This window comes from Tamandua tetradactyla, chromosome 17, assembly GCF_023851605.1.
Source record: "Tamandua tetradactyla isolate mTamTet1 chromosome 17, mTamTet1.pri, whole genome shotgun sequence".
Lineage (NCBI taxonomy): Eukaryota > Metazoa > Chordata > Mammalia > Pilosa > Myrmecophagidae > Tamandua > Tamandua tetradactyla.
In genome coordinates, this window is record NC_135343.1 from 57,756,792 (window position 1) to 57,775,357 (window position 18,566).

Sequence of the window (18,566 nt, forward strand, 5' to 3'; positions counted from 1 at the left end):
GGTGATTCTTGGACCCTTGGGAAAAAGTTGGGCACTTGTTGCCTGGGGCCTCACTGTTCTCTGAAACTCTCTAATCAGAGAAAGTTAACTAGACACCTTTCATATTTGCATATTAGAGTTCCCCTCTGCTGTGAGGGCCATATGCAACAAGAGGGGGTACTGAAGTGGAATTTCAAGCACTTTGAGGACTAGTGGAGACTGCCCCAAAGCTCCCAGCTTCAAGTGAAGGCCCCTCTGCCCTGGGAAGACTGTTCTGGCCTACGAGCTTTAATCTCTTAGCTTTATCCTCTTCTTACCTGACATTTTTTTTGGCCTCATCACTGTGGGGCCCTTATTCTCCTCCTGTGTGCACAGCCTTTTAGAGTTTATAAAGACCTCATCCATCCTGGGTTGGACTCTCCTGACACATTCAGTGGTTGGCAGGCCAGGGCCATACCCCACCCCACCTGAGGCTTGGAGAACTGACTCCCTGGATCACTGGGGTATCCTGCCTGCAGGTCTCTGGTTCCAGGTACAGGTAGCCCATGATCTGCCATCGGCTGCTTAGGAAGTAGGCATTCCAGACCTCTGCACAAAAGTCCATCAGATTCAGGTAGGGTGACCCTGGCCTTGTTCCCCACAGGGGTCCTTGCAGACAGTACTATGGAGGCTTGTGGGTGATGAAGTAGAGGTTCAGGTGGCTCTCTTTCTATCAGGGAATCATCAACTGATGGCTTCTCCTGCCCATATGGCCAGGTGACAGACCCTGCTTAACTTGTACATTCTGCCCACCAGCAACCAAGATCACCGCACCATAATAACAGTTCTGCTTTCCCAACTGTCTGATGCAAAGGTGATGGAAACACATGCGAGCTCATGGGGGAACTGCTGACAGGACACAGCAGAGCAGCCTAGAAGAAAGGCTGCTACCTGGTTTTCCGAGGTCTCCACTTCCATGTAGTTCCAGAAGACCCCATCCACATCAAAGTAGAAGAGACAGTCTCCTTCCTGGAGATATAAGTATGCAAATACAAGATGACCAATAAACTTCAAAGCCATATAAATCCTATTAAACACACCTCAAGACACATACTAATCAGACTGCTAAATGTCAAAGATAAGGAGAAAATTGTGAATGAATTTAGAGAAAAGCAACTCACCACATACAACAGAAGCCAAAGAACACTAAGTCCTGATTTCTTCTCTGACATGATGGAGGTGAGGAGACAGTGGCACGCTATCCATAAGATAATGAAAGAGAGCATCTGCCAGCCAAGATTTCTCTATCCAGCTAAGGTGTTCTTCAAAAATGAGGGGGAGATTTAAAATATTCACAGGAAAATAGAAGCTGAGAGACTTCGTTAATTACAGAACATCCCTACAAGAACAACTAAAGGGAGCTCTACTGGCTGAAAGGAAAAGACAGGAGAGAGAAGCCTGGAGGGAGTACAGAAGTAAAAAGAGTTAGGAAGGGTAGCTAAAGGATAAAAAAGAGAGATGAAAAGACATCTGTCAAATAACAGTCAAAGGATAAAATGGTTGAGATAATTACTGTCTTCACAGTATAATATTGAATGTTTAGACCCAAAGATAGAAATAGGTTGAAAGTGAAAGAATAGAAAAAGATATTCCATGGCAGCAATAACAAAAACAAACAAAAAAATAAGGTAGCAATACCAATATCAGACAGATAGACTTTAATTACACAATGTTATAAGTGAAAGAAGGAAATCATATATTAATAAAATCAGACAAAGCATTTTCTCTGATAATGGAATGAAGTTGGAAATGAATAAATTATAAATATATGGAGGTTAAACAACACATGCTTAAATAATCAGTGAGTTGAAGAGGTAAATGCAAGAGAAATCAGAAAATCTTTTGAGATGAAGGAAAATGAGAACACAGCAGTTCATAATTATGGGGTGCAGTGAAGACAGTGATGAGGGGAAAGTTTATAGCCCTAAATGCCTACATCAAATATGAAGAAGTAAAGCCAATGTCCAAATGGAACAACTGTTTCTTCCCTGGAGAACCTAGAGAAAGAGCAGCAAATTAACCCCAAAGGAAGAAGATTAAAAAAATAACAAAGATTAGAGTAGACAATAATAAAATAGAGAGTAAAAACTAGAATCAATAGCAGTAAAACTTTTTTCTTGAGAAGATCCAAAAACCAAAAAGCATTTAGCTAGACTGGCAAAGACTAAAAGAGAGAAGATGCAGATATATAAAATCAGAACTAGGAAGGAGATCATTACTGCAGACTCCAAAGGCGTAAAAAAGTCCATAGGAGGTTACTATGAACAAATGTACACCAACAAACTAGACAATTAAGATGAAATGCGCAATGTCCAAGAAACACGCAAACAACATGTACTCACTCAAAAAACAAACAGATGAGTTCAACAAACCAATCGCAAGTAAAGGTTTGAATCAGACATCAGAAAACTCCAAGCAAAGACAAGACAAGATGGAGTCACAGGCAAATTTAATCAAATACTCCAAGAAGAATTAATACCAATCATGCTCAAACTCTTCCAAAAATGGAAGAAGAGGAAACACTCACTCATTCAATGAAGGTGGCACCAGCATGCACCAAAGCCTCATAAAGATATATAAGAAAAGAAAACTATACACCAATCTCTCTAATGAATACAGATGTAAAAATGCCTAATCAAATATTTGAAAATTGAATTTAGGAACACATTAAAAAGAATTATATCCCATGAACATGAGGTTTATTTCCAGGTATCCAAGCGTTGTTCGATGCAAGAAAATCCGTTCATGTAATACCCCACATGTATTAGTTTATAAGCTGCTGGAATGTGATATACTACTAATGAAACGGCTTCTAAAAAGGGAATTTAATACGTTACAATTTTTCAATTCTAAGCCTATGAAAATGTTCAAATTAAGGCAAGCCTATTAAAATGTCCAAACTAAGGCATCCATATTAGATAACCTGGCTCAAGAGGCTGATGACATTCAGGTGTTCTCTTTCAGCTGGAAAGGCACATGGGGACATCTCCTAGTTTATTCTCCACTCATATTTAACAGCTTGCCTGAGGCATTTTCTTATCTATCTCCAAAAACCTATGACTGTGTCACCTCAGTTGCTTCTGAGTTTTCTCCAAAACGCTTCCCCCTTTAAAAACTTTAGTGAACGAAACAAAACTTGGGTACATAATACTTTCAAACTGGCACATCACATTAACACATCAAAAGGAAAAAACAAGATTGTCATCTCAATTGATGCAGGATAGGTTTTCACAAAATTCAACATCATATCTTGATAAAAACATTTTGAATGGCAGGGATCAAAGGAAAGTTCTTCCACATCTTAAAGTGCATACATAAAAGTACACTGCTAACATCATACTCAATGGTGAGAGACTCACATCTTTCTCCCTAAGATGGCCAGCAAGACAAGCATGCCCATAGTCACCATTGTAATTCATTGATTATGCTAATAATTCTAGCTAGAACAATAAGGCAAGAGAAAGGAATAAAAGGCATCCAAATTGGAAAGGAAGAACTAAATGTTCCACTATTTGCAGACTACACAATCCTAAATTTGGTCAATACCCACCTCACCTCCAAAAGTAATGACAAAGCTACTTAAGCTAATAAACAAGTGCAGAAAAATGGCAGGATACAAGATAAACACACGAAAACCAGTGGGGCCTCTATACACTAGCAATGAGCTATCCAAGGAGGTAATCAAGAACAAATATTTCACTTACAATACTAAGTAAAAGAATCAAATATCTAGGACTAAACTTAACCACAGAAAACTGCAAAACATTGCTAAAAGAAATCCAAGAAAATCGAAGAAATGAGGAGACATTCTGGGTTCATGGATGGGAAAGCTAACTGTCATTCAGATGTCAATTCTACCCAAATTGACCAACAGAGTCAATGCAATACCAATCAGATTGCAACAGTCTACTTTGCAGAAATGGAAAAGATAATTATTAAATTTATTTCACATTTAAGAGGCCTAAAATAGCCAAAAACATCATGAAGAATGATCAAAAGTGACGTTGCATGCTTCCTGAATGGAAAGCATATTAAAAACAAACAATGATCAAAACAGCAAAAAGATAGATATATCAATCAATCAATGGAATTTAATTGACAATTCAGAAATAGACCCTCAAATCTATGCTAAACTGGTTTCTGAGAAGGCTCCCAAGTCCACTCAACTGGGACAGAAGAGTATTTTCACTAAATGGTTCTTGGAGGACTGGATATCCATACCCCCCCCCCCCCAAAAAAATGAAAGAGAACTGCTATCTCAAACCCTAGACAAAAATTAACTCAAATGATCAATAATCTAAGTATAAGAACCAGTACCAGAAGACTTCCAGAAAATGTGAGGAAATCTTAAAACTCTTGTGATAGGAGGTAGTTTCTTAAACTTTATATCCAAAACAGAAGCAATGAAAGAAAATTAGGTAAGTGGGACTTCCTCAGAACTGATTACTTCTGTGTTTCAGAGGACCTTGTCATAAGGGTGAAAAGGCAGCTGACACAATGAGAGAAATTATTTGGAGATCACATAGCTGAAAAGGGTTTGATATCCAGAATATATAAAGAGATTGTATAACTCAAAAATATACAAACAGACCAATTAAAAAAATGGGAAAATATATGAAGAGACATTTTTCCAAAGAAGAAATACAAATGTCCAAAGAGCATATGAAAAGATGCCCAGCTTCTCTGAGTATTACAGAAATGCAAGTGAAAAGCACAAGGAGATGTCACTTCATACCTACTAGAATGGCCACTTTTAAACAAACAGGGCACTACAAGTGTTGGAAAGGATGCGAAGATACAGGAACACTTATACACAGTTGCTGGGAATGTCAAATGCTACAGCTGCTATCGAGGACAGTTTGGCAGTTCTGAAAGAACTGAAGTATAGAATTGCCCTATGACCTGACAACGCTGCTACTCAGTACATACCCAGAAGATATGAAAGTACGCAAAGGAACTGACATTTGTACAATAATGCTCATAGCCACATTATTCATAATTGCCAAAAGGTGAGAACAATCCAAATGTCCATCAGTTGAAGAATGGATCAACAAAACATGGTATATACATGTGATGGAATACTATTCAGCAGTAAGCACAAATGGATTTCTGAAACATGTGAAGCATAGATGAAACTTGAGGACATTCTCTTCAGTGAAACATCAGGCACAAAAAGATAAATCTTCTCTGATTACATTAATAGGAACTAATTATAATTAACGTAAACTCATAGATAGAAAAACTAGGATCTACGTTGGCAGGAGACAGAATGAGGCTAGAGAATGTGGAATCATTGCTGAGCATGGCCAGAGTGTTTAAGTGGGTTGAACGTAAACATTTCAATATGTATAGAGATGGTGGCAGCATGTTATTGTAAAAAGGGAAGTTTATTATTTTCTTCCTCATCCAGAAACGTTTTTTAATTTGTACATGTAGTCACTATCATTGTACACTCCAGGCATTCCTAGACTACCCCATCTCACTCTTTACCACCTATCTTGCCTTCTGATTTCATTTGTGCCCCCAGCCCTCCTCACTGTATCATTCTCACATTCGGCTTCATTCCATGTACTACCACTCTTGCATTACAGTTAGGTAGTTTTGTGCTATCCATTTCTGAATATTTCTCATCAGTCATGTTGCACAATCGGTATCCCTTCAGCTCCAATTAGCCAAGATCTACCCTATTTCTAGACCCTGATGGTCTCTGTTCTTAGCTGAAATTCTCCAAGTTCATTCACTAATGTTAGTTCATATCAGTGAGACCATACAGCAGTTGTCAAAAGGGAAGTTTAGAGTCATGTATGTCTACAGAAGGAAAGCTGGAGGTTAAAATATAGGAATGCATTAAACAGTGAATATTGTGGTGTTGATGATTGTTGCTAACTGTACAAATATATTTTTAAAAAAGGTTCTTTTATGAAGCAGAGCAAATAAATGACACTATTATAAGGAGTTCAATATAGAGTTACACATAGGAAAAATCATAACTAATGCAAACTGTTAATTAAGGCACCAACCACAGGTCACCTTCATTCAACAAAGGCCAATGAAATTCAGGGTTTCTCTCTTAACTGGAAAGGCACATGGTGAATATGGCAATGTTTCCTCTCTTTCTCTCCAGGCTTCCTGCTTCATGAAGCTCCCCTGGGGGTATATTCCTTCTTAATCTCCAAAAGCATTTGGATGCATGGGTTCTCTGCTTCATGGCTCTCTCATGATTCTTGTGTCTCTAAAATAAGGGCTAACTCTCCAAAATGTTTCCTCTTTTAAAGGATTCCAGCAAACTAATCTAGATCCACATGGAATGGGTAGAGTCACATCTAACTCTAATCAAAAGCTAATACCCACAATCAGGTGAGTCACATCTCCATGGGAACAATCAAAAATCTCTCAGTCAGCAAGACTGAATGAGGATTAAAGACCATGGCTTTTCTTGGGTCCACCACACATTCAAACTAGCACACCTGTATTCTAGGAAAACTCTTCTGTACCTCCATTATGCAGTTGAGTCCATTTCTCCTTGATGGTCAGGATCAATCACCCCGGACAGAATAGTAATCCCCTTCCATGCCTGTTGATTCTGTGGCAGGAGAAATGCAAAGTGGCCAGGTGGCAGTCTTAATTTCCAGTTCAATGGAATCATTCTTGTGTCTCCTAGAAGGATAATCCTCCTTTTAGACTAAGACCTGTACAGCAGCAGAGCTTAACTTTTCAGGGACAGGAAGCAGAAGTTTTCCTAGTGGATCACAAGGGGTGGTAGGGAGTAGAAACACTCCCATTTCCACCCCTTGATTACTGGACACATGAATCCTGGCTATGGGAGAAACAGTGCCATAGAACAGATGCTAATTCACAGCACATACCACCTCCTGGAGAACAGTACCCCAGCCCCACAAGATATTACTACCTAGATGGCATCATAATTGGGTCTTCAAAAGGCCATTCCACTGTTCTGTCAACCCAGCTGTATCTGGATGATGGGGAACATGCTAAGACCAGAGGATTCCATGAGCATGTGTCCATTCCCACACTTCATTTGCAGTGAAGTGGGTTACAGGACCAGAAGCAATGTTGTGTGCAATATCATGATAATAGATAACACATTCTGTAACTCCATGTATGGTACTGTTTGTAGAAGCACAGCATACAGGGAATGCAAACCCCTATCTGTAGTGTATATCTATTACAGTTAGAACAAATCGCTGCCCTTCCCGTGATAGAAGTGATCCAATGTAATCAACCTGGAACCAGGTAGCAGGCTGATCACCTTGGGGAATGGTGCCATATCGGGGACTGAGAGTGGGTCTCTGCTGCTGGCAGATTGGGTGCTTAGCAGTGGTCAGAGCCAGGTCAGCCTTGGTGAGTAGAAGTCCATGTTGCTGAACCTGTGCATAACCTCCATCCCTTTCACCAAGCTCACATTTTTCATGAGCCCATTGAGCAATGTCAGTTGTGGATGAGGAAAGATGACCTGTATCCACAGGATAGGTCATCTTCTCCACTTGATTATTAAAACTTTCCTCTGCTGAAGTCAGCCTCTGGTGAGCATTCACATGGGACCCAAATATCTTCAAGTTCTTTGCCCACTCAGATATGTCTATCCACATACCTCTCCCCAGACCTCTCTGTTACCAAGTTTCCAATCATGCTTTTTCCAAGGCCCTGACCATCCAGCCAAACCATTAGCAACAGCCCGTGAGTCAGTGTTCAAACACACCTCTGGCCAGTTCTCCTTGCATGCAAAATGAGCAACCAGATGCACTATTCGAAGCTCTGCCCAATCAGAGTATTACTCCTCACAACTGTCCTTTAAGGACATCCCAGAATGGGGTTGCAGTGCTGCAGCTGTCCACTACTGGCAGGGCCATGCATTTTGTATAAAACCATCTGTAAACCAGACCCAAGTTTTCTCTTCCTTAGTCAACTGACTATAAGGAATTCCCCAAGAGGCCATAGCTCTGGTCTGGTAAAGAGAATGTAATGTGGCAGAACTGGGAGCCATTGGTATTTGGCCCACTTCATCATGAAACTTACTTGTGCCTTCAGAACCTGCCTGAGCCTTATCTCTTATATACGATTTTCATTTTATGATGGAGTCGTGCTCTTCACTCCCAACTTTCCAGCTTGGTGGGTCAGACAACACCCAGTTCGTGATAGGCAACTCAGGTCTCACGGACACTTGGTGGGCCATGGTTAAGTGTTCAGTCTCTACTAAGGCCCAGTAGTAGGCTAAAAACTGTTTCTCCAAAGGAGAGAAGTCATCTGCAGAGGATGGTAAGGCATCACTCCAAAATCGTTAGGGTCTGCATTGTGATTCTCCTATAGAGGCCTGCCAAAAGCTTCAGACGGTATTCCTATTTGCCGCTGACATTTCCAGCAACATTGGATCTGATGGATCATATGGGCCAAGTGGCAGAGAAGCTTGCACAGTAGCTTGGACCTATCACAGAACCTTCTCTTGTTCCGGTCCCAACTCAAAACTATCAGCTTTTCTGGTCACTCAGTAAATGCACTGGAGTAGCACATCTGAATGAGAAATATGTTGCCTCTAAAACCTAAAGAGGCTAACTAGGCATTGTGCCTCTTTTTTTGGTTGTAGGAGGGGCCAGATGCAACAACTTATGCTTCATCTTAGAATGGATAACTTGACATGTACCACACCACCAGACACCTAGAAATTCCACTGAGGTGGAAGACCCCTGCATTTTTGTTGGATTTATCTCCCATCCCCTGACATGCAACGCCTTACCAATAAGTCTAGAATAGTTGCCACTTCTTGCTAACTAGGTTCAATCAGTGTTTTAGTTTGCTAGCTGCTGGAATGCAATATACCTGAAACAGAATGGTTTTTAAAAGGGGGAATTAAATAAGTTGCTAATTTACAATTCCAAGGCTGAGAAAATGTCTCAATTAAAGCAAGTCTATAGAAATGTCCAATCTAAGGTATCCAGGTAAAGATACCTTGATTCAAGAAGGCCGATGAAGTCCAGGGTCTCTCACTCTTAAGTGAGAAGGCACATGGAGAACACAGTCAGGGTTTCTATCTCATCTGGAAGGGCACATGGCGAACATGGCATTATCTGCTAGCTTTCTCTCCTGGCTTCCTGTTTCATGAAGCTCCCTGACCTTCTTCATCTCCAAAGGACACTGGCTGGTGGACTCTGCTTCGTGGTGCTACAGCAATCCCTGCTCTCTCCAAATCTCTCATTCTCCATTATGTTTTCTCTTTTATAGGACTTCAGAAACTAATCAAGACCCACCCAAATGGGTGGAGACACATCTCCCCTAATCCAGGTTAACAACCACTCTTGACTAGGCTACATCTCCAGGGATATGATCTAATTACAAACAGTATCAAATAGGGATTATTCTGTCTCTATGAAATGGGATTTTGATTGATACATGCCTTTTCTAGGGTACATACATCCTTTCAAACCAGCACAATCAGCATGATATCAACAATATAATAGACCAGTGTGCTGTCTTGTGGGAGGGAAAAATGATCACGCTCCTACAGATAGGATTGTGACACAGGGCTGGAGAGTTTATATACCCCTGAGGCAGGACAGTGAAGGTATATGTCCTTGCCAGCTGAGTCAAACTGTTTCTGGTGGTCCTTACCAGCTGAGTCAAACTGTTTCTGGTGGTCCATACTGACAGCTATTGAGGAAAAGGCATTTGCCAGAACAATTCAGAGAACCAATGTGAGGATTCTGCCAGTTGCTGTGTATGTCAATCCCAATGATGCATTCTGGAACTGGGAAAATTACCACAGAAGGGGTCTGGGGACCCACTGGACCCACTGTGAGACAGACCTAAGTTCAAACTCCATCAATCACCTGATCTCCATAGAGTCACGTTTTGGGTCCCCTGGAATTAGTGACACTACTGAGTCAGTGTTTAATAATAATTATCAGCCAGTGTCTAATAATTATCTGATAGTAATATCTGATCTTTTCCTTTTCCCCAGTGCACAGTCACCCTGGTAAAATGCCATAGGTTTCCTTGGGGAAGACTGGGAGGAAGGTTAACAGGCTAAATTTTGGACAGTATAAAAGCATCCTTCCCCATATTATGGACCTACAGTGGTCAAAGCAGCATGGTTCTGGTTTAAAGATAGATGTATTGACCAATGGAATCAAGTAGAATGTTCAGATATAGACCCTCTCATCTATGGACAATCAATCTTTGAAAAGGCAGTCAAGTCAACTCACTTGGGATAGAACAGTCTCTTCAATAATTGGTGATTGGAGAAATGGATATCCATGTGCAAAAGAATGAAAGAGGATCCATACCTCACACCTTATAAAAAATTAACTCAAAATGGATCAAAGACCTAAACAGTAGACCTAAGACCATAAACTGTTAGAGGAAAATGTAGGGAAATATCTTATAAAACTTGTAATAGGTGGTGGTTTCCTAGATCTCACAAGCAAAGCATGAGGATTGAAGAAAGAAATAGATAAATGGGAACTCCTCAAAATTAAACACTGTTTTGAATCAAAGAACCTTGTCAAGAAATTAAAAAGGCAGCCTACACAATGCAAGACAATATTTGGAAATGACATATCAGATAAGGGTCTAGTATCCAAAATATAGAAAGAGATTGTTCAACTTGATTAAAAAAAAAAAAAGATAAACATCCAATTACAAGATGGGCAAAAAACATGAACAGACACTTCTCACAAGAGGAAATACAAACGGATAAAAGGCACATGAAAAGACGCGTAACTTCCCTGGGTATTAGGGAAATGCAAATCAAAACCACAATGAGATATCATCTCACACCCACCATAATGGCTATTATCAGAAAAAAATAATCAGAAAACAAGTGCTTGAAAGGATGTGGAGAAAGAGGCATTGTTGGTGGGAATGTAAAATGGCACAACCTCTGTGGACGGCAGTTTAGCAGTTCCTCTCGGAGCTAAGTATAGAATTGCCATATGATCCAGCAATACCATTACTAGGTATCTATTCAGAGGACATGAGGGCAAGGACACAAATTGACATTTGCATATCAATGTTTATAGCCGCATTGTTTACAATTGCCAAGAGATGGAAACAGACCAAATGTCCATCAACAGATGAGTGCCTAAAAAGCTGTGGTATATACATATGATGGAATATTGTGCAGTTGTAAGTCAGAATAAACTGATGATGCATGTAACAACGTGGATGGTTCTGGCTGAGTGAGACTGCCAGAAACAAAAAGACAAATACTGTATGTTCTCACTGATATGAACTAACATTAATAAGTAAACTTGGAGAATTTAGGTTAAGAACAGGGATTATTAGGAGATAGAAATCAGGTAGAGATTGGGTAATTGGAGCTGATGCAATACAGATTGTGCAACAGGACTGACTATAAAAATTCAGAAATGGATAGCACAACAGTACATGATTCTGAAAGTATACTGAATGAAGTTGAATGTGAGAATGACAGAAGGAGGAGGGCTGGGGGCACATATGAAACCAGAAGGAAAGAGAAGTGATAAAGACTGAGATGGCATAATCTAGGAATTCCTAGAGTGTACAGTGATAGTGACTAAATGTAAAAGTTGAAAAGTGTTTTTGTTTGAGGAGGAACAAAGGAAAGTCAAGATTGCAGGATGTCGAAAATAGATGGCCATTTATATTTTAGAACTTCAAATTCTGTGTGAGACTAAAGCAAGAAATGTTTATTTGGTACAAAATTTATATTTTGACTAGTGCATTTCCTAATTTAACTTATATGGACGGTTTAATTGAACATCACAAGTACTCGGAACCTTGAATAAGGCATGAGATTTTGTAGGTTTGTCCAGGTTAGAGTGGTGCCCTGATAAATCTCAGAGTGTTTTGAACAATGAATAAAGTAGTATTTGCAAAGTCCCCTTGGGGGAATGGGGAGAAAGGGGAAAAATTCAACTTCCCCATTTGGAGAATTCCTGAAATTCTTGCTAGCAGTGGGGACAACCAAATCAATAGGGTGAGCCCTCAATCTTGGGGTTTCTTCCTTTGAAACTTAACCCCACAAAGGAGAGGTTAAACCTACTTAAAATGAGGCCTAAGAGTCACCCACAGAGAACCTCTTTTGTGCTCTGATGCAGCCTCTCTCTTTCTCTCTGGCAACATGGAAAGCAAACTCACTGGCCTCACCCTCTCTATGTGGGACATGACTCCCAGAGGTGTAAACCTCCTTGGCAACACTGGACAGAAATCCTAGAATGAGCTAGGACTCAGCAACAAGGGCTTGAGAAAACCTTCTCAAACGAAAGCTGGAAGAGAGAAATGAGACAAAATAAAGTGTCAGTGGCTGAGAGATTTCAAACAGAGTCGAGAGGTTATCCTAGAGGTTACTCTTGTATATTATACAGAAATCTCCTTTTTAGCTTATGGTATATGAGAGAGGCTAGAGGGAAGTGTCTGAAACTGTTGAGCTGTGTTCCAGTAGCCATGTTTCTTTAAGATGATTGTATAATGATATAGCTTTCACGATGTGACTGTATGATTGTGAAATCCTAGTTTCCGATGCTCCTTTCATCTACAGTATGGCAGATGAGTAAGAAATATGGATGAAAATATAAATAAATATTAAGGGGAAGAAAGGTTAAAATAAATTGAGTAGATTGAAATACTAGTGTTCAATGAAAGGGAATGGTAAGGGGTATGGCATGAATGAGCTTCTTCTTTTCCCATTTGTTTTGTGGGAGAGATGCAAATGTGCAAAAAAAAAAGATCATGGTGATGAATACACAACTATGGGGTGATATTGTGAATCCTTGCTTGTAACCATGTCAAGAATGTTTGTATGGCAAGAATGTCTGTATGTCTGTTTCTTGTTTGTAATAAAAATATTTTTTTAAAAAAGGGTTTTTCCCCAAGAGTACCCATCACTCCCCTCATTTGAGGGGCTCTAAGTCTGTAAACTGTCTCTAATCTGGGACTTGAGTAAGGGGCCATGACTCTCTGGCTTTGTTAAGAGAGGTAGGTAGACTGATGTTCACTTGACCTAGAATTCTACTGCTTATCTGGCTCAAAGAAGAATTTAGTAGACTGCCCATCTATTTTACTTATAGGTACCCCATGAACTACTAGACAATACCACAAATCTCTGTGAGCCAGATTATTTGACTGCTGCTATGAGTCCATTATGGTGGCTGTACCCGCCCTATCCATAGTGAGGAACGGTTGCCACATATCTTCTGCCAACTCAGGATCCCATGATATCTATTGTGTTTAAGAATTCCTGCTCAGTGTCAGCACTTCTTAGAGCAATATCTGACCTACAAGAACAGCAACTCCACAGCTCTACAGGGATGATGGAGCTAGACTCATGAATTCATTTCTCACGATTCTGGTGAAGGATTTGTTATCTGGACATTGCTGGCGTGTGTGAACAGGTCTTCCATGAAAAACCCCCTCTAACATTTTCACATGTCCAAGCCACTGGATCCCCTCATATACATTATACCAGGAAAATTCTGGCATTTTGACCTCAGTAATGTTGGCCACCTTTTGATCTATGTTTCAGCCAACCATCCAAGCACAAAGTTAATGCCCTTTCTAACTCCTCAAGCTACAACATTGAATGCAGTATCTCTGCTTAGTGGAGCACATCAATAAATTCACCTTGATTCAACTTTATATTCCTTCCACCATTACCCCACACCAGTAATATCCATCCTCACACATATTACCCTGATTTCTATCTTTATAGATTGGAAAACTCATGCAATTCTTTTGGAGTATAGCATACCTCCTATGGGCCACACGTTGTTCCTAACCTTTCAGGGCCTGTTGAGACTTTAGTTGAGCTACAGGTCATGAAGAAAAGAGGGGAGATGTGGGTGCATCATGAAAAGAAACAGAGATGTCTTTCAAGCCAATTACTCCCGGGCATTCATTGAAGTTTCATCTGGTGAAACAGGATTAGTCACTCCAGAAGAGTGAGAACTGTTCCCCCAGGAGTTAGCAGACAATGAAGGGTTAATCTCATTAAATGGAATTGGGTGGTAGACTTATTTGAGGAGACTGGAGGCCAGGGAGCTATTTTCTCAAGGCAGCCCATTACAGATGTGTCTAGCAAGGATCCTTATGAGGGAAAGAGAGGGGCAGCAGGTGCAGAGACATGGTGACTGAAGCAGAGAGCAGAATGATGTGATTGCTCCCTGGGACTACAGACCAAGAAATGTGGATATTCTAGAAGTCTTAAGAAGCTGGGAAAGGCAAGGAAACAGGCTCCAGAAGGAACAGAGCTCTGCTGACACCTTGGTCTTAGCCCTGTGACACCCACTTTGGACTCTGATCTCTAGAACTCTAAGATAATGAATTTGTGTTAAGACACGAAGTTTGTCTTGTTGCAGCAACAATAGGGAACAGATGCACTTCCTCATGACATCCATGAAACTGCAGCCCTTTGCCTGGACCAAACTGTTCTCAGAGCTAAAGGCTAGAGCTGATAAATCAGGACCAAGTCCATGACAGGGTTTTTTTATATGAAAATTAACCCCACAAAGGATAGGCTAAGTCTACTTCAAATTAGGCCCAAAAGTCACCCCCAGAGAACCTCTTTTATTGCTCACTTGTGGCCTCTCTCAATCAACACGACAAGCAAATTCACTGCCCTCCCCCATCTACGTGCGACATGACTCCCAGGGGTGCAGACCTTCCTGGCAACGTGGGACAGAAATCCTAGAGTGAGCTGGGACTCAGCATCAAGGGATTGAGAAAACCTTCTTGACCAAAAGGGGGAAGAGCAAAAGGAGACAAAACAAAGTGTCAATGGCTGAGAGATTCCAAACAGAGTAGAGAGGTTATCCTGCAGGTTATTCTTACACATTACACAGTTATCACCTTTTTAGTTAAGGCGTAATGGAGAGGCTGGAAATGTAGAGCTGTGTTCCAGTAGCCACGTTTCTTGAAGATGACTGCATAATGATATAGCTTTCACAATGTGTCTATATGATTGTGACAACTTTGTGTCTGATGCTCCTTTTATCTACCTTTAACAGATGAATAAAACACATGTATTAAAAATAAATAAATGATAGGGGGAACAAATGTTAAAATAAATTTAGTAGATCAAAATACAGTGATCCATGAGGGGGAGGGGGAGGGGGATTGGTATGTATGAGTTTATTTCTTTTTATTTCTTTTTCTAGGGATTGATACACATGTTCTGAGAGGTGACTGTGGTGATGAATATACAACTATGGGATGATATTGCGAGTTACTGTATATATACCAAGAATGGAATGATCATATGGTAAGAATCTTCACGTTTGTAGGTTGTTGACGGATGTTTAAAAAAAAAAATGATGCCGGTGATGGATACACAACTATGTGATGACATTGTGAGCCACTGATTATACACTATGTATGAAATGTTTGTAGAATGAGCTGGGACTCAGCATCAAGGGATTGAGAAAACCTTCTTGACCAAAAGGGGGAAGAGCAAAAATGAGACAAAACAAAGTGTCAATGGCTGAGAGATTCCAAACAGAGCAGAGAGATTATCCTGGAGGTTATTCTTACATGGGAGGTTATTCAACGTGGGATTTCTGTCTCATGTTGCCAGGAAGGTCCGACCCCTGGGAGTCATGTCACACGAAGATGGGGGAGGGCAGTGAGTTTGCTTGTCATATTGGTTGAGAGAATGTTTGTGTTTCTATGTTGTTGTTTTTTAACTTTTTGAATGTATAATATATATTCTATGTTGTTATAGCAATAAAATATTTTTTAAAAAGTGGGGAATTTATTAAGTGGCAAATTGACAGGTCGAACGCTGTGAAAATGTTCAAATTAAGGCATCAAGAAGAAGTTATATTCACTCCAGAAAAACTGAGGAAGTTTGGAGTTTTTCTATCTCAGCTGGGAGGGCACATGGCAATATCTGCTAGCTTTCTCTCCTGGCTTCCTATTTCATGAAGTTCTCCCAGGGGCATTTTCTTCCATCTCCAGAGTTCTCTTAACTATATGGACTCTGTTGATTCTGGTTGCTTTGTCAGTTCTTGTGGCTCTCATAGCTCTAAAACTTGTTCCAAAGTGGTCACCTCTTATAGGCTACAGTAATCAATCCCACCTTGAATGGGTGAGAGACATCTCCATGGAAAATACCTTATCAAAATTTACCACCCACAAGTGGGTAGGTAACATCTCCATGGAAACAACCAAAAAGGTCCCACTCAACAATACTGAATGAGGATTAAAGGACATGGCTTTTCTTGGGTACACAATAGTTTCAAACTGGCACAGAGAGGCCTACAGTAAGTCGACCAAATAGGCCAGGTGAGCTTGGACAAAGAGCTGCATGGTTCCCCCATGCATGGAAGTCTCGACCAGGAAAGACCAGAGGAGCTTCCCAGAAGGAAGCCACAACCATCATACAATGGGGGGGGGGGGGGCAGGGGGAGATCTTTGGCAACTGTGCTCCTGTGGTTCAGAAACTCACCTGACTCCTTCAACAAGTGCTGCTGCTTGCTCCAACAGGTGCCCCAACTGCATTCATTCCCTTCTGGAGGAATCAGCTCTGAGTGAGTCAACAAGGCAATAGCTATGTCTGGCCTTTAATGTGTATATTCATCAACATGGTGGTGGTGGAGCAGGGCAGCTTGCTTAGACTGATGGGTAGAAATCAGAGACATTAGGTTTGGGTGATAGTTGATGGGAGAGGTTACAGGATGCAGAGTTCACCCCAGCTTGGGTGACGACGTGTTTAGTGGCCTATCTAACTATCCTTTCTGCTGCTTCCATGTAGCAAAACATCATTATAGGTTGAAGACAACAAATTAAATGCCTTCTACAATTAAGTCAGTGTCTGTGCTCTAAATATTCCCTTTGTGACCTACTTCAAGCTGTTGGCTCTAGTGAGCTGAAAAGAACTGGCTCCAGCACATCACTGCTTGCCACTACCTTTAAACTTCACCTTCTAGCTGGGAGAAGGGACATCCCAACAAAAGCATAATTGGAATGCTGAAAAATTAATAAAAGCTAGCACTCAGGGAGCCCTTGCAATGGACTACTCACTATTCTAAGGGCTTTCCATTTAAGAAATTTAATCTTCTCAGCAACCTACATGGTAGGTAGAAACTTACATGGTAGAAGGAGAATGTGGCATGGGTAAAATAACAAGCCCAAGGCTACACAGCTAATATAAGGACAGCTGAGGTATAGTGACAATTACTTTAAAGTAATTGAAGTTAAATAAAAAATTCTACCTCTCAGTCGTAGTACCCACATTTCAAGGGCTCAATATTCTTTGCTAGTGGACAACATGGATGAAAAGCACTTTTCCTCAATCACAAAAGTTATGTCAACAGCACTGCTCTCAAAAGGTGGTCAGAAACAAAGCCTATTTGTTTTGAAGCATAGGGAGTTTAAAGGTCTCTGCTGACTTCTGTAACATAAATCCTCAAAACTACATTTTCTTAGCTTTTTTTAATTATTTATCCATTCATTTACTCAACTTACATTTACTGCATGCCTAGTATGTGTCAGGACCTGTGCCAGACTCTGGGAATAGAAAGTCAGGTAAAGCACTTACAGTTCCTGCCCTAGAGGACCCCAGATGTCAGTGGAGCAAGCAGACCAATACAAAGGCAATAACAATACTATGGCAAGCATTTCCTGATAGGAGAATTAAGGTGCCATGAGAGACTCAGGCAGGGCAGCCACTGAGCCTGCATATTCAGGGAAGTTTGCACAGACAAGGTGATTCTCAAATTGGGTTTTGAAAGAAGAATAGGAAATGTCCAGTTTTCAGATACTTTAGATGGAACATTTGAAACTTCAAAGTGAGGCACTGGGAATTGGGGCTCCTTCAGGAACCCAGGGTTCATCTGAAGTCAAGGGTGCAAAAGGGGATTGGGAATTGAGTACAACAGAGGAGTCAGGTCTCAATCATGGTGTTAGGGGTGATGTATGAAGGAGAAATAGACAGGAGCAGATAGCAGAGGGGAGAAAAGAAAGAGACAGCTTCATTTTGGACACCCTGATGTGAATGCGGAAGGTCTGAGAGGGTGTGTGGGTTTGAAATCAAGAGCAAGCTCAGGGAATACAGTTTTGAGAATCACAAGCATGAAGGTAATCATTAAACAAAGGGCCTGGCCATGCTCATCCAAGGAATGTGTGTGTTGCATAAGATGAGAGTGCACTCGAGGACATAATAAAGTCCAGGAGACTGATTGACCACATCAGAGGATGATCACCAGACTGTGGTGTCACCAAGACAAGGTCTGGGACTGTCAGTTGAAGCAGGCTGGGGTCAACATCCATCAGAAACACCCTCTTGGTGGAGCAAGAAACAGAGGGGCAAGGGGCTCTGATTCTACTGGTCCTGGATGGAAGGGAGGAAGGATGAATACATATGCAGGCTTACGTGAATGTGGGAATGTGGGAAAAGGAAATTGATGGAATCTTGTCCTCTGGACCCCATCTTCTCCTTGAAGTTTGAGATGAGGTTCTGCAGAAAACAGAGGACTCAACAGCAGTAGAGAAGGATTGAAATAGATATTAGGAGAAATAATAGGGATGAGGGAGTTACTCTGGGGCACATACAAGTTTCC

The 18,566-nt window shown here is 40.9% G+C and overlaps 1 protein-coding gene and 1 long non-coding RNA gene across 3 annotated transcripts in view; both read right to left on the reverse strand.

Moving 5' to 3' along the window:
• The window catches only part of LOC143661117 (ral guanine nucleotide dissociation stimulator-like), a 168,553-nt gene that overhangs the window by 17,191 nt on the left and 132,796 nt on the right, over positions 1-18,566 (reverse strand). The gene's annotated exons all lie outside the window — the stretch shown is intronic.
• LOC143661118 (uncharacterized) lies at positions 588-18,467 on the reverse strand. The gene is made up of 4 exons (XR_013164413.1): positions 18,380-18,467; positions 16,454-16,622; positions 6,513-6,675; positions 588-987 (listed from the first exon to the last, which is right to left on the reverse strand). It is a non-coding gene; the product is annotated as an uncharacterized LOC143661118 (long non-coding RNA).